Raw genomic sequence first — 27,540 nt, 5'->3', positions numbered from 1 at the left:
TGCGTTGCTTGTGAATTGGTTGTAGGTTCTGTGTTACTTGGCGGAAAGCCGTGAGTAGTGCTTGTGTGGCAGTGCGGCTTTGGCCTCGGTGAGCTCTGGCAATACAGAAGCTGCGTTGTGTGATCCGTGTTCCTTGACAATGCGGAGGTGGTGACGATTGAAATGTCGGAAGTGGCGTCGCCGTGTCCGCCTTTGCATAACGGACGTCGAGGGATGTGCTGCTCTCTACAAGTCACAAAAATGTGACTGCGTCGACCGCCCACGGTTCAGCGCTGAATGTGTGTTTTGAGTACGTGCTTGAAACGAGTGGCGCAGCTGTGGTGCCCTAGTTTCGCACAATCGAGACGCGTGCTTTTGTGCAAAAAGGGCAACAAATCGTATCTTAACCCGCTGAGACGATGCTACAATGTCAACAATGCCGTGCATGTTTATTATGATGGTAGTCTCTACAGCAAGCAAGCGTGCAGTGCAGCTATGCTGTGAATATAGCCTCAACTCGAATGTGGCGTTTGCAGAACCCTTATGTTTGTTTCTGCTTTCAAACAAGCTGTATGTTGTTAGGATTGTCACTCACTGCTCACATGAGACATGGGAGTCCATCGTGTGGGTTGGGGCTCAGCACGAATGTGTGGTGAGGGGGTGTGGAGTTGGAGGCTGTGTCAGGTGCCTCACTGAATTTTGCCATTGGAATAAGCTCAATGTAGGACACACCCTATACCTGATGGCTCACTTTCACGGATATTGCCTTTTTTTCCTTGAAATTTCCAGCCTCAGGACGCGCCTCGCATTATATTCGGATTCGTGACACGTATAATCGCAATAAATTTTTCTTTAGGAAAGACCAAAAGCCGCCTGTTGCATCATATTTGTGGTCGTGTTACTTACATGCAAATCCAGTACTTTCAATGCCCATTGACTGACTGAGGGGTGCAGGACTTTGGCAGTGGTAGCAGCACCAAAGCAGCTGCCCAAATGGTATACCCTATAGTGTCAGATTTCTTGTGCACATGGGTGTACTGTGAAAACACGTGAAAGGAATTCCACAGTTGCTGCAGCATCACGTCTGGATCTGTGGAGGTTGTTTGATCACATGTCTGAACTTCTGTTGTCACTGAGCGGTTCTTTGATCATTAGCTTAGGCTGTCTGTTTTCTACATATTATATTACAGCAATGGCGTCAGAGTAGCTGCAAAAATGGGATTTTGCTGTACAATCGCAGGTTGGTTGCTTTTCTGACTGTTACATTGTTCTATTTGCTGCAACTGCCGCCAAATGTTGCTTTACAATGTCTGGTGAATGCCTTAAACGTGAACCACATTTGGATGATGCTTGTGAAAGTATAACATACTCCTTGTATGTAAAGAAAACTATCACACCGGTAGGTGTGATGGAGTCACTGATGAAGTAGAAGTTGAAAAATTAATGTTCTCGCAAAATTTGGAAGTGTTCATGGCGCTTGCCATCGAAAATGTGTAACAATCCAAGCAAACATAAAGATAACCTACCTATCCTGAAGAATATGAAAGTGATGCGTCAAGTTGTCAACTTAAAGCTTGATATACTGGTGCCGATCAAGGAAAGAGTTGAGATTATATAGAAGGATTCGGTGCAATTCATGTTTAATCAGATTCGCAATCTTGTCAAAACGACCAAATAAAATTGTGACTTTTAAGAGATTGCCATGATAACGTGATGACATTGCTGGCATTATTTGGTGCTTGAGAAACAAAGCATCACAGGTATGTGGTGATTGAGCTTCTCAAAAAAAATTAGGTGTGCCACTTATCTAATGAATTGAACACATAAACCACTGAAAGAAGTTGAGTGTGCAAAGGCAAATGGCTACAGCTATATTTGCACAGTAATAGAAAAGTTGTAATCGGGCTGATGGTGCACAGGTGATGGATGTATATTGCATGTTCGAGGGCTTAATTTTTCATGTACTCATTTTTGTTTTCCTGTTTTGTTTCCATGTGCCTTAGTGAGTGAAATGCCTGACTGCAGACTCCTGTCATTATGTACAATTAATGAAAAGTAAAGTAAATTTTTCTATGGAACTCTTTTTTTGTAACTCAAGTTGCAAATGACGCAGTTGTCCCTACTCTGCACTGAATGGTGAAGGGGGGGGGGGGGGTGAGCGCATGCAGGCACCCTATTTACTGGAGCTTTGGGGCGCCCTCACTATGGCTGCTCGCCCATTTTTCTGGCTGTAACAACCTAGAGTCAGTGCACAGGTGTTTTTAACGTTCCAGGATTAAGTAAACTTGACGTCACTATGCACAAAATTTAGATAACGACAGCCCAAGATGGCAACTGCCATGAACTGAATATAAAATTGCCTATAAGCATGCATTGTGCAATTGAATGCCTGTGAATTCTGTAATGCCACTTTCATGAAATTGACTGGCATGGTTTGGTTGAAACTGAAAACATGTTCGATCCTCAGTTGTAGCAGACTCACTTCACTATAACATATTTGATAATGCAGGTGCAGATTGTGAAGGAATTGAAGCGGATGTTACTCTTGGTAAGAATCAGTCATGCTCATTAGAAATTATAGCTAAGGATATATATACATTACTTCAGGTGAGATCGACTAATGTTGAGATAGAAGCTCAGCTGTGGCACATAGGTACAGGCGAATAAATTTAGAAAGAAAAATTCTGGCACAACCCATTTCATGATGATGCCGATGCTAATACGATAGCATTGAAATAATGTAGAGACATTGTATTGCCACCACAGCGATCAGTCATGTATGAGCCGGGCTCCTCTCTCACGAGTCCCTCTGGACATGCTACGCCTGTTAGCAGGGTTGCCGCTAAGTCGGTGCTTGACATTCGATTCGAATCTGCCCAGCACCTAAAAAAATGTTTTTTGTCATTGGTGAGCGGCCCGGCCCATGCCTCGTGACCTATTTTTGTTTCAAACTGGGTGTCCTCAGCACACCAGCCCCAGTGCTCTACCCATTTTACCATGGATTACCCAGTGACCCAAGTTTACGGAAAAATGGATAAAGACCCAGACAGACAGGAAGATAGGATATTCCACACTTTGCAGGGTCTAAGAATGATAATTCTAGGCAATATACACAACTGGCCTGTTATGGATACGTTGCCGGCATTGCAGGAGAACAATTTAGAGCTTCTATTGGTAAAACCACAACAATATACACAATTTTGATTTCACAAGAAACAGTAGTGCCATCTGGTTTATGTATTCATCTACATCACAGGCTCAAGAAGGAGTATTGGGTGGAGGGGGGAGGGCATCACATAACAAAGGAGCGAAAAAGTTATACAACGTTAGAAATATAAACAGCGACACAAGATCAACGCAATAAATTGAAAAGAACAGAAATTATAAAATCGTGAAGTAAAATTCTACCATTAGAAAGCTGGGTTATACAGTAAATAGTACGACTGCATAATTACATAAAAAAGTTACATACACAAGAAATAGAAACACTTGAACACTACCCAAACATACTGATTTTTTGCCTGAAGGTTACAGTATTGTTAATGTTAGCAATGTTATCGAGAAGACCATTCCAATGCCTAATGGCACGTGGCAAAGCAGACAAGTCAAAGGCATTAGTTTGACCAAAAATGTGCTGGCCGCTAAGGCGATTGTCCAAGCACCTAGATGTGTGGGATGGACAAACAAGAGGCAAGGTGGACGACTGCTCACTATGAATGATTTTATGTAGCAGACAAAGCGACACTACATTCTGGCATGATTCCAAGGATGGTAGTGACAATGACAACATAATGTTAGATACGCTCAAATATTGGTTGCAATCCCTGGCGATTAAACGTGCAGCACAGTTTTGGCTATACTCAAGAATGCTGATTAGATATGCCTGGTGAGATGACCAAATTGAACCTGCCAATTCTAGTTGGGGCAAGAATAATGTTTGATATGCAAGCTTTCTTGTGAAGGAAGGAGCAGCATGAAGGTTGCATTTTTGAAGATTGATGATCAAAGCACTTGTGTATATGGAGGTTAATCGATAGTACATACAACACTGCGACAGTGCAGTCGAGACATTGCAGTAGTGAAAAAAATTCAGAGCACTTATCAAACAAGGACATGTATGCAAACAGCAACACAACACACATGGAGATGAGATGCAGTGCAACAATGCCCTTGTAACCTACAATGTGTGGTTACTAAATATTTAGAAGCAACGGCACTACCACTAGAGCAACTAGAAGTGTTGTGCACGGGTGACGAGTTGACCGTAGTAGCAGCAGAAGGCACAGGCTGTGAACTTGCGGGGCGAACAGCTGTTGCGACAACAATGAACTGTAGACTGCCTAGGTCGAAGGGAACACAGTACGTTGGCCTGTTGGCTCTTCACTGATGTTGCGTAAGGGCCTATAATTTGTGCAGAAAGCATGTGGCCATCTATGGCTCAATCACAGTTGTATGGTTGTGGGTGCCGATATTGCTCTTAAATTTTCCAAAAATGTCATCTGCAGTTTCACTTTTCTGTCACCACCAAAGAACACTGCCAATGGTGCAGTTTTTTTGGTAGGCTTAACATCTTTTAAAAGCACCTTAAAAGAACATTGCCAAGAATTTCTCATCAAATTGACAAAAGACAAAGAACAAACCAGCTTAGCTAGCCTCCCCATTTTGCAAACAGAATGGCAGCTCACTTTGAAGAAAATGGGCCCATATTGTCATCATGCTTACTGAGGGCACGCAATGCGTGGAATGCCAGATTGGGAGCAGTACTGGGGCACTCCTGACAATCTTCTCATGGTAGACATTGTCTTATAACGCATGTATATATGCTACATGTTTTTAATGTGAGAAAAACTGCAAAGCTGGAGGGCAGCATATCGCAGCACCTTCGCCATCGGCGTCTGTCAAGCAAGGACTGGTTACGTAAATATTATTGCGTCGACGCTACCGAATAGGGCGGGCACAGAGGCGCCGCTCCAGGGCGCCGGTTCGCGAACTGGCCGTTGCCAAGACGCCGACGTGAATTGGATATTTCGAGTGTCTGCACAGCACGGATTTCACGGCGTTCTGCCACCACAGCTGCACCACTCGTTTCAAGCACAGAGCACAAACTGAGGCCTCATGGCGTTCTGCCACCACAGCTGCGCCATTCGTTTCAAGCACAGTACTTGAACCACACATTCAGCGCTGAACCGTGGGCGGTGGACGCAGTCACATTTTGATGACTTGTAGAGAGGAGCACATCCCTCGACGTCCGTTATGCAAAGGCGGACGCGGTTCGCTGAACTGCGCTGCCGTGGCGCTACGCCACTTCGACATTTCAATTGTCACCACCTCCGCATTGTCAAGGAACACGGATCACACAACGCAGGTTCTGTATTGCCAGAGCTCACCGAGGCCAAAGCTGCACTGCCACACAAGCACTACTCACGGCTTTCCGCCAAGTAACACAGAACCTACAACCAATTCACAAGCAACGCAAGCACAATCACACACGCAATGTTGAACAACGCGCGGTCGGCGCGGGCCAGAAAACGATCACGCCGAGAACGGACACCCCGTCGCATGCTGTCGTCCCTTGGCGCCACCATCGCGCCTTCTCAAAAGTCCCTAAATGATCGTGTCCCTAGGTGCCTAGGATCAAGTCACGTGAGGGATTTTTGTACGACATTTAGACCAACGCCTCCTATAAATAGCGTTACCGTTCCGCAAACGAACTTTGCAGAAAGAGAGTTTTAGTATAGCGTGATAGCGTAGTTTACGTGCGGTACGCTATTCCATTACGCTTTGATTTCGCATACACAGGGCACCTAATTCTATGTGTGTGTGCGTCCGGAGAGTGCGATAGGCAGCGCAATGGAAGCCAGGAGCGCGTTGTATTTTTACTTCACATGTCCGTCGATCTGCAACGAAACAGACAAGCAGTACAAGCTGTCTACCATAGCCTCCGAAATTCTCCCATCTCAGAGGCCATATGCCGTCGTCGCGCCTATCTCCCGACTTTAGCGACAGATGGCGCTCGGATCTCAGAAAAAAATTCTCTCGTTAGGCTTAGGCGCGTTCGAAACGAGAAGCGATCTCGAAAATTCCTCAAGATTAGCCATAACACTCTCTCGGCGAAGTGACATGAGACTAAGCAAAAGCCGTTTACGCAGTCATTTGCTACGAATGAAGTGAATTCTACAAAAATGCCTGGAACGTCGCTCTTTTTCCCATAGAGAGGTCCCTGCACGGCCGGACTCGACTCTCCTCCGCGCTCCCTTACGGCCTTTGCAACGCGACGGGAGTCAATGTAATTTTTTCTGACGAGCTGCTCGATGGCTCGCCGCAAGAGGTCGCTACCACCTCACCGTGTCCGTGGGAGCGAAGGGTCGCGCGGGTAGTCACCGTAGCGCGGGCACAGAACACCCATACGAACTTGCGCGGGCTTGGTTTTGCTGCTGCCATTTTCTTCAGTAAATGCTGTCAAGTTTGATCTTTGTTCTATGCTGGTGTCCCGACTGGTGAGATTCTTGTGCGCACAACGTTCGTTAGAATTGTCCGCTGATGCCCACGACATGAGTGTGGTCTGCTTGGTCTGCTTTTGTGGGCGCAATTACTTCACCACTTCTGTTCTTGACGGCGGCGTCTGAAGCAGCATGTCTATGTCGCCGATCCCTCGTTTGCTACCTACTGTGTGCCAGGTTTTGCAGCTGAATGCGTGAGCTTTCACCGCGGAATCGTTGCAAGCGTGAAAGCGTCGTTCCTTCCTTCTGCCTCAAACGCGATCAGCTGTATTCATGGTGTACTGTTGTGTGCCATTTTGCAAATCTCAACAGGGGAAGACGCCGGGTGTTTTTTCATTGCACCAATTTCCTAGCGATGCGGAACTGTGTTCTAAGTGGCGAAAAAACATTTCCCGTGAAAATCTCGTCATCACGACAAGTCCTCATCAACGGTAAACTGTAGTGTGTAGCAAACACTTCAATGAGAGTGATTATGTTCCCGGATGGCGAATACGGAAGTTGCTTGTGGGAACTGTACCGACCATCTTCGAACTCTATCCGTCCTACATAATGCCAGCTGCAAAGAGACCGCTTAAGGACCCTGCGTGTCGTGACCCCCCAGCTCCTGGGAATTCATCAAAGCGAAAAGCAGAGTCGCTGTTGCCTGCTCATTAATATTTTGGTGCCAGGGAGGAGGTAACCGAGGAGAGACAAAGTGCTTCAACACAAACCACCCGTAACCACGCTTACCTAGCTAGTCACTATCTGGTCATGATGAAAAGGCTTCGGGCTCAAGTTGCCTACCAGCGCTCGAAGGGTGGGGGGCTACTGAGAAAGTTCTCTATAGAGAAAGAAAAGATGAAAGAGGTCAACGACTACAAACACTATATTGCCGTCAAAAAGATCGTTGGCGATTCCCAGAAACGTGAGAGAAAGGCTGTTTTTCTCCGTCACCAGATACAAGTCTATGGCAGTAAACGACCTTGTTATTCAGAAGAAGTCGTCAGAGAGTGTTAGATTTGGCGCTTCCTTTCGTCAAAAGGTTATGATCACGCTCAAAAATCTGACCTGTTGACACTGCCGGCGAAGTGTACGCTTCACCAAAATCGCATGGTTTTGGCACTTTTGGACAACATTGTGGCTTTCTTTGAAACGGCTGCGAAGCACTTTCCGCGAATAAAAGTGCATGAAGTGCTGCAACTTCTCCTTGCACTCTACCATGAACAATCGCGCATCTTGAACTGCCCAGATGTTGGCAATTGTCACGCCAGGCGCACAGCTGGTGTGATTGCTGACAAATTTGTCCGACTACTTTTAGTAAATCACACAAAGATTAACGAAAGAAATGAAAAGCCAGTTGCTTATGTGCATAAGCCACCCAGAAAATATTTTAGGCTTTATTGGGTACGTGATGTGAAGGTTGTTGGCACCAAAATGTACAAGAGTACACTGTATTGATCAGGAAATAAATAGTTTGTACTTGTAAAATTTTTATATTTGTTGTAGCCTCGCAGTATTTGCACCTCTCTTATAAATTGAAGTGCATGTACTGAGATAATCATTTTTCCTAAGTAACGACATTTGTATTCAATATTTGTGGATGTTGGCTTAACCTTCCCCTTTAATCTTTCGAGCGTCGTCTGCTACAGGCGTGCGGCTTCAAACAGAGGCTGTAAGCCGTTTATTCACATCGTATGAGGCTATGGTGTTGACTACTGATTATAAATTACTGATTACTGAATACAGATTGGGCTTTAAAATTCGAGATAACTTGCGCCTGACAGCCGGAATGGCACAGTTGCTGGTGCCGGAGCGCATCTGTGAACGCGCTTTGCGGAGGCGGCAACGGTGAGCTAACAGCGCCACCACAGAGTTGCGGCGACAGGCGGCAGCATCCATCATTGCAAAGGCCGTAAGGGAGCGCGGAGGGTGGAGTCGAGTCCGGCCGTGGAGCGCGGAGGGTGGAGTCGAGTCCGGCCGTGGTCCCTGCCGCGTGTTGTCACCAGGCGCCGTGCGAGAGCGCTCGCCTACCTACTGCCTGGTCACGTGACACCATCAACTTAGCCAATGGCGTAGCCGGTAGCAGTCGGCAGCGCGCTGTCCGCCGGCGGAGAGCGCGAGCTCCCGCTGGCGTCCCTGGAGAAAAAAAAAAACGTCGGCGTAAGTTTCAGCGCCGCTGACGCTGCGCGGACATTTGCAGCTCTCCAGCAAATTTTTGTACTAAAACAAACTGACCAGCGACAAAAAGCCCTGTAAGGTGACTCGCATGATCTCAGAACAGCGATAAAGAAACCACTTGAGTGTAATCGTCTGCATATAGCAGCGGTGACCACGCGCGGTCGGCAAGGTGTCGTCTGCTCGCGACAAGCCAGCTGCTTGGCTCCCGGCCGCCGCGCGCCGGCATGTTTACAAGGATCGCCCGTCAGGGGCGCTCGCCTACCTACTAGTGGGGGAGAGAAAAATCCGAGGGTAGGGCAGCGAGTTCGCGGCTCATTTTCCAGGCATTGTCTTTATAGGAGGCGTTGTTTAGACGCACGCCTTTACAGCCCCTAGACATCCGCCTCAAGGTTGCTTTGCTCTGTCTACTTCACAAATATGTTCATTCCGATAAGCCACGCATATTGCCCCGTACGTCCTCAAGGTTACATAGTCATCTTAGCATCAAGCGCATATTTTTGGTCAAACTACTACTTTCAATTTATCTGCTGTACCTTGTGCCATATTTCACTGGAATGGTATTCCCGATGAAATCGTCTCGATAACAGATCGTAAAATATATCGTGAACGTCTGTGCGCGCTTTTTACTTAATCTCGTTCCTCTTCTTTGCTGTTATGCTTGTGCATTCTGTGCTTTGTTTTTTAGTTCAGCCACTCTACAGTTGTGTTATTTTTTAGTTCTTTCCATTGTACTCAACAGCTCATTGTTACATTGCCCCCCCCCCCCCCCCTTACTCAAAGCCCGACAGGGCCTGGAAGGTGTTTTCTGAACAAATAAATAAAAGAAGCGGTAGTCCAGTCTGGAAGGCGGATGTAGGAGTTGGGTTTATCACATAAACATATTATAACGAAACGTCGCCCTTACCACTGCTTTGTTTGTACTCAAATTTCGCGGAGAAATCTAATTTTACTGTCCGAATAGATGAATTTAACGCTTGGCACTATTATCCGCAAACAAAAAGGCGAAATTTCCTCCGTCTGCGTCCCCCTCTATGTACACCCCTCCCTTAGTAGTTATCAACGTTCTTACATTGATGGTTGTCACATACGAATCTCAAAGGCCATGTTTTTCATTACTGCCAGTGCCGGAAGTAGCTAAGAAACGTCTTAGCTGCGATGTCAAGACAACACTCGCGTACAGGGGAGCTGATGAAAGCAAGCACCAATTTTTTCTTCACAAGCGAGGCAAGTAGCAGCACCAACTGAGCAATCTGAACCATGAAGTGCGACCTTGACGTGAAATTCGAGAAAAGCCAAAGCTGTGATAAGCCGGCCGCTGTAAGCATTGCCTCTGAGACGGCCAATTATGTCATATTGATATGGAAGATGGCGCATGCTACCACACTACAAACACGTTTCCAGTCAAGCCGTCAGCAGATTCATACGTCTTGGCGCGATATTTCAGCGAAAGTGCAGAAGTGGGCGCCAAACAAAGCCAGTGACCACATGGCCGTATTGAGATACTGCGGCATTGTGAGTTGTCACTCGCTTTCGTTAAAAATGACGTTTCGTTTCTTTGCAGTAGTACTAGTTGTCATAGATATGCGCGTGCTGTCGCAGTGCCACATGCGCTGCAATCAAAGAGGACTGCGGCGCACCAAGAGTGGGACTGACTACCGTTGAAACGCGCAGGACCGCATGCTTTTCCTGGATCAGTGGACATGGCAACTCTCGTTCAATCGGTATGTTTCCTTTGTATTCAGCGAGGTGGCCATTTGCGAGGTTTCGCTGGAGTTGTGACAAAATTTTCATTAGTTTGCTGTACTGCAGCACCTGGTAGCTCGCTTGCTTGCTTTGGGTTGGTTTGTGCCGGTTATAAGCATTTGTTTCTTCCTGCCTTATTCGCTGGGAAATGTGCACAGTGTCTTGGCTAAGTGTCACTCGAGCCGCTTTGCAGCGCAAAATGCCCGCCTTGACGTGATCTATGACGAAACTGTTGGAAGCGTGTTTTTTTTTAATGCTGTAATTTAAAAAAAAAGAAACATTGTTGAGAATTTCAAAGACGAAACTGTGATGTTTACAACCCTTTAAGTCGGCTACAAATAACGATATCAGAATTTTGTAAACTGAACTCAACAAGTTCTAGGCGTGGGCGAATGTTCGAATATGAGTGAATATTACACACTGACCGTTCGTATTTGAAATTGCACTGTTAGGTATTCCGAATATCGAATCTAATAAAATAATTTGCCACAAGCGACTCTTAAAGTCGGGTTACCGTTCTCCGTTGCTAAACAATTTATCGTAAATTATCAGAAGTGAAACATGGAGCAATGAAGAAACAGAATAGCTAATGCAAGCTGTGTTTAGGTTTGGCAGAAAAAGCTTTTTACATGAGAAACTGTGATTATTGCTTGCAGTCTGCAATCTAGTGTTTCTGTCAATCTAGCCATGTTGCGGTTTTACTTTATCTTTTAGCGACAACCAATGATGTCTTTCTTGGAACAGGCACCTTTAACATGTGTATATGGCACACAAGGCCCACGGGAGCTTTTTTTTTTTTTTTTTTTCCACAATTTTAGATCTTTGAACATCTCCGCGATTGTGAACAAGGCTCCTGGAGCAGAAATGTCTTGTCCTTATAAACTTTCGTGGTCGGTGTCCATTTTGATTGTCAACTTTTGATCTATTTTAACAACTACTTATGTAGCGTTCATGGAAAGCTAGTCTTACATTAGCCGTTCATTCTTGAATAACCTGTTTGAAACCAGGCTCTAAAGATCTTGAGAGGTTATTTCTGCAGTTGTTTTATTGACGATTAGCGATTTTGTGTTCAAATGCTATGTTTGTTGTCCGTTTGGCTGTTTGTGTGTGGCTGTCCATTTTGCAGTAATCTGTACATGCATGGTACCAAATATTACTGAAATATACATTCCGCCTCTACATATGTGCCTCTGTGTTTGTCTGTATCAATTCATATTCAAAGCATTCAATATTTGCCCACCTCTACTAAGAACACATCTAAAGCGGACAAAGTGTATGTATTGTACACCGCTGTGGAATATGCCACTAACATGTGAGTACTAGGAGATTTGCAAAATCCTTGTAAGCATGGCAACAAATTTACATTAGTAAATTCATAAATCAAGCTCGTCCACGTTTGATGCACTTATTAATGCAGTTTATGGCACTGCGATATCTATTTTGGTGCAGAGTTGGCGATTTGTAAACTTGGTGCTTCAATTTCTTTTTAAGCTTACGAATATGCGGCAGTTTCTCTAAAATTATTCATGCTCAAAATCTAAATGCTACTTTGTGCAGTCACTAGAATTAAGCTTTTTCTCTCATTGCAACAAATTTTATTCAAATTGGTCCTGGGGTTGTCTCATAAAAGCATTCCTGCGATCTACTTGTCTTTGAGCAGGCAGTGTTGGAGTTGGCCCCGAGGTAAAGCTTCCTTTTAAAGCCAGCCTGTATGATCTCCCGAATCTCTTTACGGTGGTTCCAACGTTGGAACAGCATTAGCTCGGCACTTATGCTAGTTTTGTTCAGGAATACATGTTGATTGCTCATTCCGGGTAACATATTCAAGAGAAAAAAAGGTAGACCTATATTCGAATAAATATGGTCCTCGTATTTTGTTGAACTGCATGCTAAAGCAAGTAATTTGCCTGATAGTGCAACCTTTCGAAACATGTGGACATTACTGCCTAGGTGCATCACTCGGTGCATTTGGTGACTCACCCAATTGCCTCGTGTACACAACACACCTAGCTCTCTAACAGGTCATTTTCTGGGAAGATAGCACCATTGTTTCCTCTTGTCACCATCTTTCATCTCGCCACAATCCTGATGGGCTGAATTGCCCAACCTTCTTTGTGGTTCGATTTAATGAGAGCAATGGCAGTTGGCAGCAGCACTGTAGTGGAAACAAGCAGAAAACGGAGTAGCACTACCATGAAGTATGGATGGACCTTGCAAAGTGCTAAATTTGTGTGCTTTCTTGTGGAATAACTTTAAGGAAGCAGTAAATGTGAAGTACATGCAAGCAATTGCTGCTCATACCAAACTTGCTATGCGTTATGACTTTGTAGCCCAGCCATCGGAGGAAGGCAGTTTCACCTATTTCATCATGCCATCGGTCACTTCTTGTCTATTGGCAGTGTGTGCTGAAGATGCACCTGTGCATGTTAAATTAATTGGGCATCTATCCTGGGCAGACCATCGGTCGCGCTTCATGTACCATCAGCAAAATTTGAAATGTGAACAGCGAAGTGTGTGCCCGAAGCATAGCTGTAGGTACAGTACGCACCATCGCCCAGTCATCACGAGACAGGCGCGCTCATACGGTTCGCCTGCCGGGATGCGTGGATGCTTGAGTCTTGTGCCTGTTTTCTTTGATTTTTGTTGATGAAACAGCACTAGTTTAGAATGTTGCCTCTTTGTCGAAAGGCCATGCTGGTGCAGTCAAGGGTCTTGTGAAATCTCATCTGGTCGGGAAGAATCATGTTGAGAAACAGGAAACAGATGCTGACCAAGGTGAATTTGTTTTTCTTAACTGATGTTTAGGCCCCCACACGGGAACCTTGTAACGTCAGTTAAGAAAGAAGTTCATCTTGGTCGGCGTCTGTTTCTTGTTCTCGCCATGTCGATGTTGTCAGTAAATTTGATTCTGACAGTGAAGCGTTTATCTCCATATTCATGAACCAAATTTATATTCATTACTTAAGTACTGATCAACCCTTAAGACATTTAAAGACTCGACCTCCTACTTAAGTCATTGTTCTATCGCACTTAAGTATCGATAAGTTAAGCGGCCACGAAGGTAGCCTTGTAGCTACCTTTCCCATACCATTGCCCCTACTTATTGCAAGCAACGTGGCAACTGCAACCAAATGTTTGCCCAGTTTAGGAGAGTTTTGTGCTTATGTAGATGAAATTGACGACAATGCGTATGGATGTTTGGGCCCCTCGCTTAGAGTTCTGAGGAATCGGCAGAACCCGGTGGAGCTCAACTCCATGATGTGGAGTTCACTGCAAGGTACCAATTTTCGAAGCATGCCATGTTAGGCTGCTCAAGATGCTCCACCTGCGTCCCAAGAACGAACATGGCCTACCCGTACCACCGTTGCTGCAGCTACTTATTGCTCTCTGCTCACCTGCCAAAAAGATTTCCCACGTGTCTCCCTTCTTCCACTTTTCCCAGCATTTTTTTTTTTAGTTTCTGCCACGTCCTTGGCCGCACGCTGCGCCGACTGTTGAAATCAATCGCCAATTCTTCCCTCTTCCTTTCTTTCTGGCAACTGACAGCGCTTCAGTTCTCAAGTCTTCCAGGATGTCCTGGTATTTCTACACCAGGTTGATGAGCAGAGCATGATCCTCGTTGGAAAGGTTTACTGTATTTTTATCCATCGAGAAAACGCCCCACAAGGAAAAATAAAAAAAAGCATGATGCATGCAATGGCGCTGAAGGGATAAATAAAAAGTCTGGAAATTCAATGCGCGGCAGTCAAAAAAGAACATAAACATATGAACAACGAAATGCATGCTCGAGCACGAGGCACTCAAAATAGAAGGGAAAATAAATAAATAAAAATAATAAAAAGAGCTAAGCACATACAACGCACACAAAGCTCTAAAAAAACTAACGAAACACACTACAGCCACACAAGACTCCTAAAACAGAAAAGTAACAAGCAGCAAAACAAGCGATGCAGATGAGGTAAGGGAGGCACACGCGACGCTGACGAAATTGCCACTATGGTGACGACCACAGTATAGTGATGGTTGTGATTTGTGACCAGACGAAAAACAATGGATCGACAATATTAGCTAACATTACTCCGCTTTGTTATGCAGTTGCTTCTTTTTAAAGGCTGCAACATTTACTTTCGATGTTGCCCCAAAGATGTGATCATTTATTTGTGCTTTAATTTAGGACAGAAGGTTTACAACTTTCGCAGCCTCATTCCCATGACGCTCACTTACCCAGAAAATTGATACTTTCATAAGTGGACCTTGAATAGAATTTTTGGTACTTTTAACACGAACGTTCCTCAAACTTGTACTTCTCACATATTTTTAAAAGTTGCCTTTTTGTAAAACTTAAGTTCCATTCTTGAATACGGCGGTTAGAGTGCCATCTTTACGAGCATCCTTTGTGTCGTGCAACATCGCCAGTGCAGAGATGTGGCGCCTGATGTCTAACATTTTGTGCAAAACATATCATTCTACATACTATGCATGCTACCTTGAAACAAGTTTTTTGCGGCATTGTTGATGCAACTTCTACTGTACAAGTACTAATGAATATGAGGCAGGTTTTCACATTGCCAATGCATTGTTCCGCAAAGACTGATTTGCTGAGATACTAGTACCAAGGTTGGAACATTCAGCAGCTGTGTGTGTCATACCCTATGTTCTATGCCAACCTAGCCAGCCCTTGGTATCAGCGGTGCTCTTCTCAGTCACATCTGTGACACATTTCAGTGCATAAGGGCCGGGGTAGGGCCTAGTTTTTAGAAACTTTTGCGATATCTCTGTCTGATAACCACAATGAGAGTCTTTCAGAAGTATGTCATGTGTTCACAACAGTAGTAGAAATGTTGTGCTGTTAGAAAATGCAGACATTCTCTCATGCCTTTTGTGAGAAACATGCCAACTCCCGTTTGAGGATGCACGCAGCTTGCCGACACTGTCCCAGGCGGCATCTTATTGCTGGTAGGAACTGCTTAAGTTCTACCAAACAGCGTTTAGAGTTTCCTTGTGTATTTGCTCTTCTAGTGTGCGGAATTCTCCGTGCTGGCATCTGAACGGTGGTTACCTATTGCAGCATGCTCAGTCCTCTGGTACCAGAAGAAAAGTAAGTCTTTCCATGCATTTATAGTTTTAACCTATTCAGTCCCAAGGACACAGTCATAGTGCAGTTTGTATGAAACAGTTTGTATGAAACTTCTTTACTTGACACTTGCAGTAAACACAAATAAGCACAGAAAAAATAACTTGGTCTCGAACGAAGAAGAGAAGTAAAGGAAATTTGTTGTCCCCGATCGGGGAGTGTGGGACTCAACGAGTGTGAAACTTTTGAAAGCAGTTGGCGGTTTTGCAAGCTGGGAAATACTCCACACTTCATGTATTTTACTCTTGATTTCCCACTGCAGCTGGGATTTCGGCACCTGTTGTGCGAACCCAGCTTTTGGTGCTCCGGAAATTGCCTAGTCAGGTCATATCTTACGCCATCCGGGGGCAAAGGAATGATCCTGCCCCTCTGTGGTCCACTTTCTTGCGCCTATTCTGCCTCACTTTCTGCTCATTCTCTCTTGATTGTTTACATCGCCGCATTTCTGCTTGAATTAGTGTGACAGCAATGTTCATCTTAAACTCAAGGAGGTCTCTGCTTTCGAGTCATATTTTGTTCACACATGCTCTTGTACTCAATCCAGCCATTGCAGCAGACCATGTCAAGGAACTGCACGAAAACGCGGACCGTCCACTGCTTAGTTCGCATAGAGATCCGATAGGAAATGAAGCAGCATATCAGGTCGACTCCACCCATGAACTCATTGTATTTCACAACTGCATCCGGCTGTTTCACTTTGACCTTTTTTTTTTCTCTTCCTTGGATCATCTCTAGCAGCTTTCTTTGGGCGCTATGCTAAATGCGGTGGATAAAACTAGGAAAGATTTATTGTCCCTCCACTTGACAATGCACATTTTACTGTCACTGCGCACCTTGATGGCTGAATCACCCCGTTGCATATCCCGGCACCTGTGGCATTGTAGGTGCAACACTTGTTCGGTTTGCCATCACAGTTTCTGTTAAAGACATTTTTTTCAGACTAGGTGCTCAGCAATCTTCAGGCCTGTGAAGTACCTGTCTGGTCCGTTGGGGTAGCATAGTTCAAATTCTGGAAGACCAGCACTTAGACGAGATACACAGAAAAGAATGAGAACAGCACAGTGTGTGTATTGTTGTTCTTTGTGTATCTCGTTGAAGCGCTGGTCTTAGAGAATTTGAACGGCAAAAGTAAATGCTCGTTGTGTGACCTGTGGCAGTAATGTGGTACTGTTGTATTGGGGGCACAAGTTAAACAGCCTGGCTACCTCAAATAGACTGTACAAACATTGTAGAATGGCTATAGAATTCTTAATAATATGCATTTGGAATATGCTGCATCAATAATGCAACAGTGTGACGACTACGGCTCGCATTCAACGTGTCACAAACTCCACGAAGCCAACCATTGCACGAGAATTGTAGCGTGCAAAGCGTACTGCACGTACGAAACTCTAGCGCAACAAACATCCGTGCACGTGCGAATTGTGGTCTTCCTTGTACTGTTGCCCCTAATTTTTGATCTTGTGGCCTGGCTGCTTTGACGTGACGCAGGCCACCTTGTTGAACAACTCTGTCATTGTGGCATAGGGGAGAGTCGGGAGGATTGGGACACTTTTCACAAATGTATTTTTAGTTTTCTTTATTTCGAACACAGAACGAGGTTTGGTAGATTATAATACAGGTCGAGGTATGCCACACATATTCTCAGAAGCACTGGTTCCTGCAACTTCTGGCGTAGCTGTAAAAAAAATTTTATAACAGCCAAAATCTGTCCCATTCCACCTCCCTCTCTGGGTGGAGTGGGACATCACTTGGGAGGAATGGGACATCCGTACACATTTGTCCAAATGTCTTCAGCGAACATTATAAGCCGAAAGATCAACATCAAACTTAAAGCAGGATTGCAGACGCTTTGTGCCCCCAATAGTTTTTGGTGCAGGCAGCTTCATCATGATATCTGCTATTGGTACGGTCCCCACATCTTTATGAGGAGGAAAGTAAAAACTGGAGCTCTCTTCTTGCTTTCGCAGGAACTGGACACCGACGTCAATATTATCATTGCTCTCGACTACCCGTGTAATAGATGTCAGATTTTTTTTTACCAAACCTGACAAGAACAAAATCGCCTCTTGTAACTTGAACAGGTTCATTTGGCCAATCGACTTCAGAAATGTCGGGCTTCTCATTACCAAAACCTGACATGTTACTGTCAGAATCGTCAAAGACAACGGCCACAGTCTCTTCTTCACTTGAAGAACTGGAGTCCTTCAGCAGACGCCTTTTCTTTTTTGGGCGGGTGGTTGCAGTAGTCTTAAGAGCGCTACACGGTCCTTTTTTCTGACTCCGTCGTGCCAACCTCTCTATAGCTTCTTGTTCAACTGCCTGCTTCTCTGGCATATCTGTAAGGACTTTTGTCCTACCTTTCTTCCTTCCTTGTTGCGTGCTCTTATGCAGTGCAGCCGTAGGGGAGGGCCTAAGGTCACTTGGAACAATTCGGCTCGGAGAAGCAGTTGACGTCGAGGCTGATTCATCGACAGTGGGCGTGAAGATATCTGCAGAGACACTTCGAGCTCTGTTAGTGTTTACCTCGGCGTTTGAAACATTTTCCAGAAGGCTTGCGCTGTACGTTTCACTAACGATGGTGGCTGTTTGCTGGGACACCTCTCCGCAAGGGGAAGCTACGGGTCTGTCAGTGACTGACGACATCATGTAGTCATCCACAGTGAAAGGCTCGCTATTGAAAGGCCAAATGCCCGTTTTTTGAAAGCCTGAGATTATGTTCTTTTGTGTCACCGTTAGTACGCAGGCAGATCCCACAAGTTCTGCAACGTTGTAGATGGAGATGACTTCCCTTATACTTTTGGTCGCACACCAATTTCACAGCCTGAAGCGTCAAACGGTTCGATGCTTGAGCCCTATCAGGATGTTTTTTTTGTACACCCTTGGCATCTTCCTGAAAATTGAAATGAGCAATAACTTGCAAATGCAAATATTCACGCGCGCGACCCACGCTCAACTTTGTCTCACCTAATTTACTGAACGCAGTTCACAGCACACCTGCTGTAGCCGACTGTTCGCGCGTATCCCATGCCACTCGACAACGTGAAGGTAACTAAAGCTTTGTAACGGAGCAATATCAATATTTATAATGTCCTCTTAGTACAGGCCTTGTTAGTGTGAATTGTATGTAGTCTGCCTATGTGTTATCTAATCTGATCTTCATGGCACCGAATATTTAAAAGCTTATCATGTGAAATAAATAAAAATAACTGCTTGCTGGGCTATTGGGCTCAACCTTGAAGCTTCATTACTGCTCACAGCAGGAACTTTACTGTGGGGAGGACTGGGACAAAGTCCTGTTCCACCCGCAACTCAGCTGTCCCACTCCTCCCTAGGTACATTGCCCAAGGTAAACAACGTTCCAACGGCAAAAGTTCGAGCGTTAGGCCTAGAGTTGTTCTTGCAAAAAGTACGACGATGATGCGTGTTTTGGGAGACAAATTGGTACTAGCGACTAAAAAGCAGTTTGTCTCGGATAGCAGATACTCGGATAGCAGAAACTTACTTTTGGCACGTGAAAAAGACGATTTCCTGTCACAGAAAGCTGCACGCGCCGGAGACGTCCACCATTACAGCCAGGCTGTCGGTATGTTAGCGCCATCTAGTGAGTATTTTGCGAGTGTCCCAGAAATAAGTGTAGGAGAGATACACGAGTTGTCCCATTCCTCCAGCTGTCCCAAACCTCCCGACTCTCCCCTAAATATGCACGTTGTGCTTGCGAGCGCGCAGTTGTGGCAAATGATCATCCCAGATATTTATCAGTGTGTCTGTCATGGACCTTGTCCACAGGAAAAGTGGATGAAAAGTCAACTTGTCCCTATGCATACGTACATGCATGCATGCATGCATTCCTGTATACATACACACGACAAGCTCTCGGTAGACTGCGAAAATCGTGCAGAAAGTGTGCACTAACTACACCACTCATTTTCAGCGCACAAAAAAAGCTGCACATTACAGTGCTTCTCAACTCCTTGCATGGCCGACAGAACACAGGTCTATCTATCCGCTAAGCACCACTGAGACTCATGAGTGTGAGACTGAGACTTGCTGAAGCCACTTTTGAGTCTTTGTTTTCGGCATCTTTCAAGCACTTTATGCAGCAGTTAAACAGGATTAGCGAGAGGAAGCAAAGTAAATAATACAGTGAGAAAGCAGCTGCAGTCTCATTTCAGAATGCGGGGCAAGGAACGCCAAGGTGCAAAAACATTTCAATTAGGTGTTGCTGGTTTAGAGGTTGAGTACAGGCACTAGTGTTGTCAGCTGGTGTAACCTGAAAATGTGTGCAAACAAAGCAAAATTGAAACAAAACATGAAAAACGGCATTTTTAAGCCCTGAAAACTCAGAAAATGGCATTTCTAGCCTCAAAAGCCAAATTAGGTGCAAATGCTGAAATAACAAATTTTAGCACATATAACTAGCACCAAAAATTCAAAAGTATAACATTAAGGTCAGGGTCCGGGTTACAGTCGACGTCCGATTTCCCGGCCCCTCAAGGGACTGTGAAAACGTCCGGAAAATCGGGCAGTCCGGAAAAACGAATGCACTTGAAAACGCACCTTTTTGGTAGGTATTTTTCGCTGACGGAGAGGGTCACGGCCGGAGTACAAGATTCCCATTGCTATTCAGCCAATGCATCGTTTAGGTGGCTCTGAAAAGAGCCGTTTATAAAAAAAAAATACGACGTGGCCGGCGCTACCTCATAGGTCAGCACTTGGGCGCAAAGAAGTCGCTTATTTTCTTTTGCACGGTCCACTTGCCCGCGATCATGTCTGCCTCAATTTCAGTCAACGTCATGTTGCTGCTGTACACCGATGACAGTGTCATCAGTGCTCACGAATAGCTGCTGCATTACCCACGCCTTCTTGTTAGCTTCATAGAGAACAGGCAGAGTTACTGCCCCCTTGAAACATCTTGGATGCTTCGACTTGCCTATTACTAGTAACGGAAGCTTCTCGCTGCCTGACATGTTGCTGCCAACGAGGACAGTGAGCCGCTCCTTGCTGTGCTTGCCGCCGTGGCAGGGGTCACCAGCAAATGCAAGCGTTTTCTCTGGCAGCAGCTTGTAAAACAGTCCAGTTTTGTCGCAGTTGAAAATATCATTAGGTGGAAACTACTAAAGCAAGGACTGCAGCTTTCCATCCCGACACTCGGCGACAACGGAATCGTCGACGGCGCCGCTTTCTCCGCACATCTTCTTGAACTTCAAGTCATTGCGGCTCTTGAAATTGCGAAGCCATCCATCGCTGCACTTGAAGTCCTTCACGTTCATCTGAAGCGCGAAAACCTCCGCCTTCTGCTTCAGGATGTCGCCTGACACCGGGATTTTCTTAGCGATCATGGCACTGAGCCACACGAGGAGCGCTTCCTCGAGCTGCGGGTAAACACCCTGACTCGCATTCTTCTTTCCAGCCCCGGTTGATTTGGCAGCCACTTCCAAGATCTTCGCCTTGTTTTTGATGAAGTCCGAAACAGTTTGCTTCGAAATTCTGCCCTTCGACCTCTGCCTGCGACCGACCGCTTTGGACTTGTTCAATGATGGCGGCTTTCTTCTCCATCGTGTGCCTACGAGGGGGCTTTGTGCACTTCGAAGGCGCGGACGAAGGAGCAGTCGGTGCCATCGCTATAAACAGCGAATCTGCTCGACGAAAAGCGCAGCACGAAACAGCTAGGAACTCGGTGGATGCTGAAGGTCGGGAAACGTGATCACTGAAGATAGCGCGCAGCAGCAAACGATCAACCGCAGACACGACCACAGAGCTGGCAGAGCTGACAAAACAACACGTGAACGAACACAGTGAGGTTTGGCTTGGCTAAGCTACGGCAGCCGCGGTGCTGCTGGCCACACCTGCGATGCGAGTATGGTGGGTTCGAGAATATGCAAACAACCAAAATGGCGGCGTCGGTGGTGACTTTGGGTCGGGAAATCGGATGGCGAAGGCTATAAGCGTCCGGAATTTCGGACTTTTTAATACATCGACTCTATGGGGAACTTGACGGTGCCACAGATGAGTCCGGGAAATCGGGCATGTCCGGAATTTCGGGCGCCCGGGAAATCAGACGTTGACTATATATGCGAATTGGGCCAGGAGGTGTGGTTTCACGGCAGCTGTGAAGCCACATCTCAGGACAAGGTTCTGCGCCATTCAATTTCGTTCTCATAGGGAACCCCACCTCTCCCCACCCTTGAATGTTGCAGCTCCCTTCTCCTTCATGGAGGCCCATTCTCCTCCTCTTTACAAGTTTCTATTTTGAGTTTAGTAAGCAAATGGCGCCCGTGGCACCGGCAAACTCGTATGTCACCCATTCCCGCGGCGCTGCCCTGTATGTGTCCACCTAAGGGACTGTCAATTTTGCCATTGCTGATTGGCTGGAGAAGGAGACTGGCTGGGGGAGTGCCTGCCACATTCTCACTCGTACTCCATCCCAGCCTGTCAGCACTTCAGCAACAGCCAAAATGGAATCTCCACTTGTGAATGCTTACAGAAGCCCCTCACCTCGCCAGGCAGCTCTACTAATCTTTGTCAATCCGAGACAAATATTCTTTATAGCTGTCAACCGACCACAGGCCACCATCTGCTCGAATTCAACACTGCTTGCGGGAGCGCCTTCAAGTGCCGTGAACCCCTTTCACAAGGTCTGCCACTGCTGCCATTTTCATTCGTCTTGTCGGTGTCTAAACATTCTCATTCCCCACCTGCCAGTCATTGTTTGAATCACATATTTTGTCTTTGATAGGTTAAGAGAGTATTGTTGGGGTAAATGGGACACTTTGGTTCTAGTGTTATATCATAAAACCTTCTACAGTTGAAATTTCTCACGCTGAATTTGGATGCTCATTAGCTTAACAATTCAATAGTTGTTTCGTCACAGCATTTCTAACAGCTTGTTATTATGAATTAATTTTAGATGTATTTTCAGGTTTCACTATACATTTTCTTGGAAACTACGCACAGGGTGACTGTGTAGATTGGCATATGTATTCCATATATTGCTGTTTAGAATGGAGCCCTAAAATAATTGGTTTGTACAAGCATTCAAGAAAAAAATTGTTTACGCTTGCCATTACTTTTAACAGGAGAACTTAAGTATTATTTCTTTCCAAATATGACAAAAGAATGTTCCAATATTTTACGTTCAGGTGGTTGGCAATGTTATGCACTATAAACTATGGAAGTTTCGCTATAATGTGGTGAATAGTAAAATGCCGGATCTTGTGACAAACCTTTGGAAGGCAAATAGCTTTTCTTCATAGGCCTCCGGCAATTTCTGGCAAATGCTGGTCCTTTGACACAGTTAAAAAAATCCCTTGCACTTCATGAATTTGTTGATCCAGCTCCTAAGGAGTTAAAAGGGAGAGAGTTGTATTCACGCTGTTTGCAAGTTTAAGCGCCTTTATTTTGACGATTTGCGAGGTGACTGGCCATTGGTTCAGTTATTGCTCTTTGATAAAATCTGTCTGGGAGTGTTCCAAGTTCCAAGAAACGACCCTGCTTGGGGCCAGTAAATTCCTTGAGCAATGCCTTGGTTGAAAAGATGCTATTCATCACCTGTCGGCACACACACACATCTCAGGCACATCTCAAAGGTATGCGGACTTAAGAAAGTATTCACAGGACATGCATTGAACTCGCAGCTAATCTTTAAAAAACATCAACATGTGTACAAAAAATTGGTCCGTGAAAATTGGGAAGGAATCATAATTGCAACTGCACAATGAACAAAAGTTAAACTCGTGGAACTGTTCATATGCTAGTGACATGGTGAAAATCTCTGAGAATGATAGATGGTTCATAACACACATCACCGTTCATTCTCATATGGAAGGCTTCAATGACCTCACAGGCCAGTTGCTAACCATGACAGGATAAAGCAGTCGTACTATCTCAAAAAATTAGTGAACCCACATATTCGGCAAGGGTTCGAGGCAGAGAGGTAATGCCTGTGCTTTTGCAATCGTATTGTAAGGAACTTTAGTGTCATGCATGCATGCAGGTGTGCGACGCAAAGAGAATGGACACCAGATGCCACATACAAATACATGATCAACACTTGTATTGAAAATCAATAATCAAAGTACAGGCAAGAAATATGACAAAAAAACAAAAACTGTTCACAGAAAAATTAAACATCTAATGCGACATAACAGTACATGGTGCGCGAAGAAGCAAGTTTTTAGCTTAGGGCTGTCAGGTTACACATCCATCATCCAACGCGATGCAGCGATGTCAGTTTATCAATGGACTTTGGCCCTGTGGCTCCGATGTAAGTAGTGGCTTGGTTGCTCCTAATTATTGCTCGCAGTGGCGGCAGCAACCGGCAAAGTTGACGATGACGGCACCAGGCCTCATGCCAAGTTTTGGGCCGTCTTATTCCTGTGGGCCTCTTAGCACCTGCCTGATCCGAAGTTGAACGCATCTCTTCTCCAACTTCCATCCTCAGGCCTGCAGTCATCTGACACCTAGCCGGGGTGCGGTGTTTCCTTCTTTCCTTTATTTCCCTCCAGACGCCCTTTGCCTAAGCACCTTTGTTTTCGGATACGCAATGCCATCACGTATTGATACGATGTCATTGCTTTGCTATCCATATGATCCCCTGTCCAGAGTTCTTTTAAAATGGCCATTGGTCCTCGGACACATCGGCCATAGAGCAAATCGAATGGCACCAACCCCAAGCTGCTCTGAGGTTCCTCACAGTATGCAAACTGCAATGGAGCCAAATATCGATCCCAAGTCTGTGGGCTCTCTTGGCATATTTGGCGGATCATCTGCTTCAGTGTCTCATTAAACCGCTACACAAGTCCATTAGCCATGGGGTGGTAAGGTATGTTCAGGAGCTGCTTGAATGAAAGCAGCTGGCTCAGTTCCTTCATTACTCACAACACGAGCAATGTTCCTTGTTCACTGATTATTTCTCGAGGAATCCCCACGTGAGAGAACATCTCCAGAAGGGCCTCAGCGACCCTCTCTGTCTCATTGCTTGGCAGGGCAATGGCATCTGGGTAACGGGTCATATAATCAAACATGGTAAGGACATATCAGTTTCCTTTTTCGAAAGTTGGTGACAATGGGCCGACAACATCTATGGCAACTACCTGAAAAGGAGTCTCGACTATTGGCATGCTTAGAAGTGGCACTCGACCAACCAAATGTCTTGGGACAGTCCTCTGGCAGGTGTTACAGAATCTAGCAAAACGAGTGGCGTCGGATTGCACACCCGGTCAATAAAATTCCTGGAGCACTCGATCTGTCGTCCTGTTGGTTCCCTGATGACCAGCTAGAATTGCCTCGTGCGCCATCTTCAAAACGAACTAGTGCAGTTCGGCTGGCACAACATTTCTTCGATGGCAGCTTACATCTCCTGAAGAGAATACCCTTCATCAGAATAAGTGCAATCTTACCTGATCTGGTGGTAACCTTGTTACCAACTCTTTCGAAGCAGCGCTATAGCTTGAGCTAGTCTTTCTGCTTCGTTATCAGATCAGAAGGGTTTAGTTGCAAGTGATTGATTGGTGCCACGGGTAACGGATTCGATGTGTGAGAACACATTCTTGTGACAACAGCGACCGGGGTCTCATTGAAGGTTTTCTTGGCAGAGGCATCACGGATAGCATCTGACATCAAGTTCGGCTGATTGTCCCGCCCAGCCTCCTCGTTCCACTGGAGTCTGCTCTTTATCCCCGAAGAATCATGCAGCCTCTTACAGTCAGGGTCAAGAGCAGAATCATCTGACGCCCTCGACATTTCTCACAACCACTATCAAAAAGTGGATTCTCCATGCGCATCATCGGCGCTCTGCCGGTGAGAAATGGGGAGCTAATGTTTACTTCATCCTCAGGCAGACACATGACTGATTGGTCTAGTAAGGCAATGGCATGACTCCAGTCAGTTTCTCTTCAGGCACTAGTGAGTGCTTCACTATCACTGAATTGCATCCAGTGTCCCTTAATACAATTATGCCACGTCGCTCAAGCACGTCATCAGCTGTTGGCATTCTCTTCATTTGCGATTTCGTTGTCTTTCCGTCTTACGTATCAATTAGAGTGCCACTGGGAGAGGTTTCTTTTGTCTCAACAACCCTTAAGCTGCTCTCAATGGTCATAGTGCACAACGCTCAGCCACCTGTGCCCGCGTCGTAAGGACAGCAAGAGTGGCCTTGTGGCCACCCTTGCCACATTGCGGGCAAGGAGCCCCCTTTGGATTAGGTGGTTTTGTGTTCGACCAACAGTCAGCCGCTCTAGTCCCCACCTTATTGCTAAGAAAACAGTGAACTTTTGCCTTTACATTTTGTCCGCCTGGCACCCTAGCTTGCCCTGCAAACCTTTCCGGTTCCTTTGCCTCTTTCTTTTTTCCTAGGTTGATCACATCCTGTGCTTTGAGGTAATGGTCCACAGTCTCTGCGAGCTTCTCTAGACCTGTGCAGCCCCTTTCTTTCAAAAAGACGGCCAGCTTCTTGTGACATTGCCGAAGAAACTGTCATAGCCATTTGCTGCCGGTGGTCAAAGTATCCGGCGAGACAAACAGCAAACTGTCTCCCTGTTTCGGAGTTTTCAGCTCTGGCATTTCGTAACCTCGCCCTGTACCCTTCCTCAGTGTATCGGAAACACTGTAGGAGGGTTTGCTTCAGCTTGGCATAGTCCACTGCCGTCTGCCGCCATACGACCGACAGCGCTTCTCCAGTTAAGCACCAACTGAGAGATAATGCCCATTTATCAATTGGCCACCCATGACTATTAGCCACTCTCTTAAATGATCGGATATATGCATCCAGCTCATCTCTTCCCTCGTTGAACAGGAACAGACCATGGTATGAGCTCGTGCGGGCTTTGGTAACCTTGCGCCGAACTAGAACTCGAAACAGTGCGAGCTGATGGATCACTGCCAGCTGCGGGAGCTAACCTTGCCTGCTGTTTTGGTACTTCAGCAGAAGCTCAAGAATTGTTTTTCTTCTTTTAAGTAAGCTCTGGATATCTCCTCCGCCTCCTTAGCGGCTGCACAATCAGCTGTACGTTGGTCTCTTTCTCTCGCCTGCTCCTTATCTATCCAGCTCCTTAAGTCTGGGCTCGATATGCCTAATTCCTTGCCATGTTGCAATAATCTCTCGAGATCCATTCTCGGCTGCCCCACACACCTGCAAAGTGATGCTCATAAGGTCTTGTCGCGGACGCCAGTTTTTGTAAGGAATTTTAGTGTCATGCCTACTAGTGTGCTAGTGTGCTACATGAAGAGAATGGGCACGAGACACCACATGCAAATATGCAATCAAAACATATTGGGAATTAATAATAAAGTACAGGCACGAAATATGACAAAAAAACAAAACAAACATTTCACAAACAAATAAACATGCGACATAACGGTACATCGTGCATGAAGAAACAATTAGATTTTAGCATAGGGCTCACAGGTCACACGTCCATCATCTGATGCGATGCGGGGATGTCAATGCATCAGTGGAGTTTGGCACTGTGGCTCCAATGTAGGCAGCGGCTTGGTTGCTCCTAATTACTGGCAGCGGCGGTGCAGCAGAGTTGGCGATGCCACCTGGCATCACCTCATGCAAAGTTGTGGGCCGTCTTTGTTCCTGCAGGCCTTTAACGCCCACCTGATCCGAAGTTTACCCCATCTTTCCTCTCACTGCCATCTTCAGACCCGCGGTCACCCTATGCCCTGTACTGAAGCACCTTTTTTTTCGTCTGTTTCTTTAGGTTTGGTGGATGGTCTTCAGAATTTTGTCGGGCCGTCGGATGGCACTGTCTGGCTGCTGCTCTGTGGGGCAGTATTCAGTGTCGTGCGGAGTTCACCAGTCACTACACTGGTGTTCACTTATCTTTTGCTTTGGCAAATCTGTTTCTCTTGCATGTTGATGGCATTTGATAGACAATGCCTGTTTTGCACATAAGTTTTGATGTGTGGCGCACACCACACCTACACTCTGTGACCCTGCCCATGTTCTTGCACCTTCTTACCAAAGTAAGCTAATGGAATTTTGACATTGAACATGCATTTTTCAGCACATTATCTTTT

This window comes from Dermacentor silvarum, chromosome 3, assembly GCF_013339745.2.
Source record: "Dermacentor silvarum isolate Dsil-2018 chromosome 3, BIME_Dsil_1.4, whole genome shotgun sequence".
Classification (NCBI taxonomy): domain Eukaryota; kingdom Metazoa; phylum Arthropoda; class Arachnida; order Ixodida; family Ixodidae; genus Dermacentor; species Dermacentor silvarum.
Note: the sequence above shows the minus strand (reverse complement) of the source record.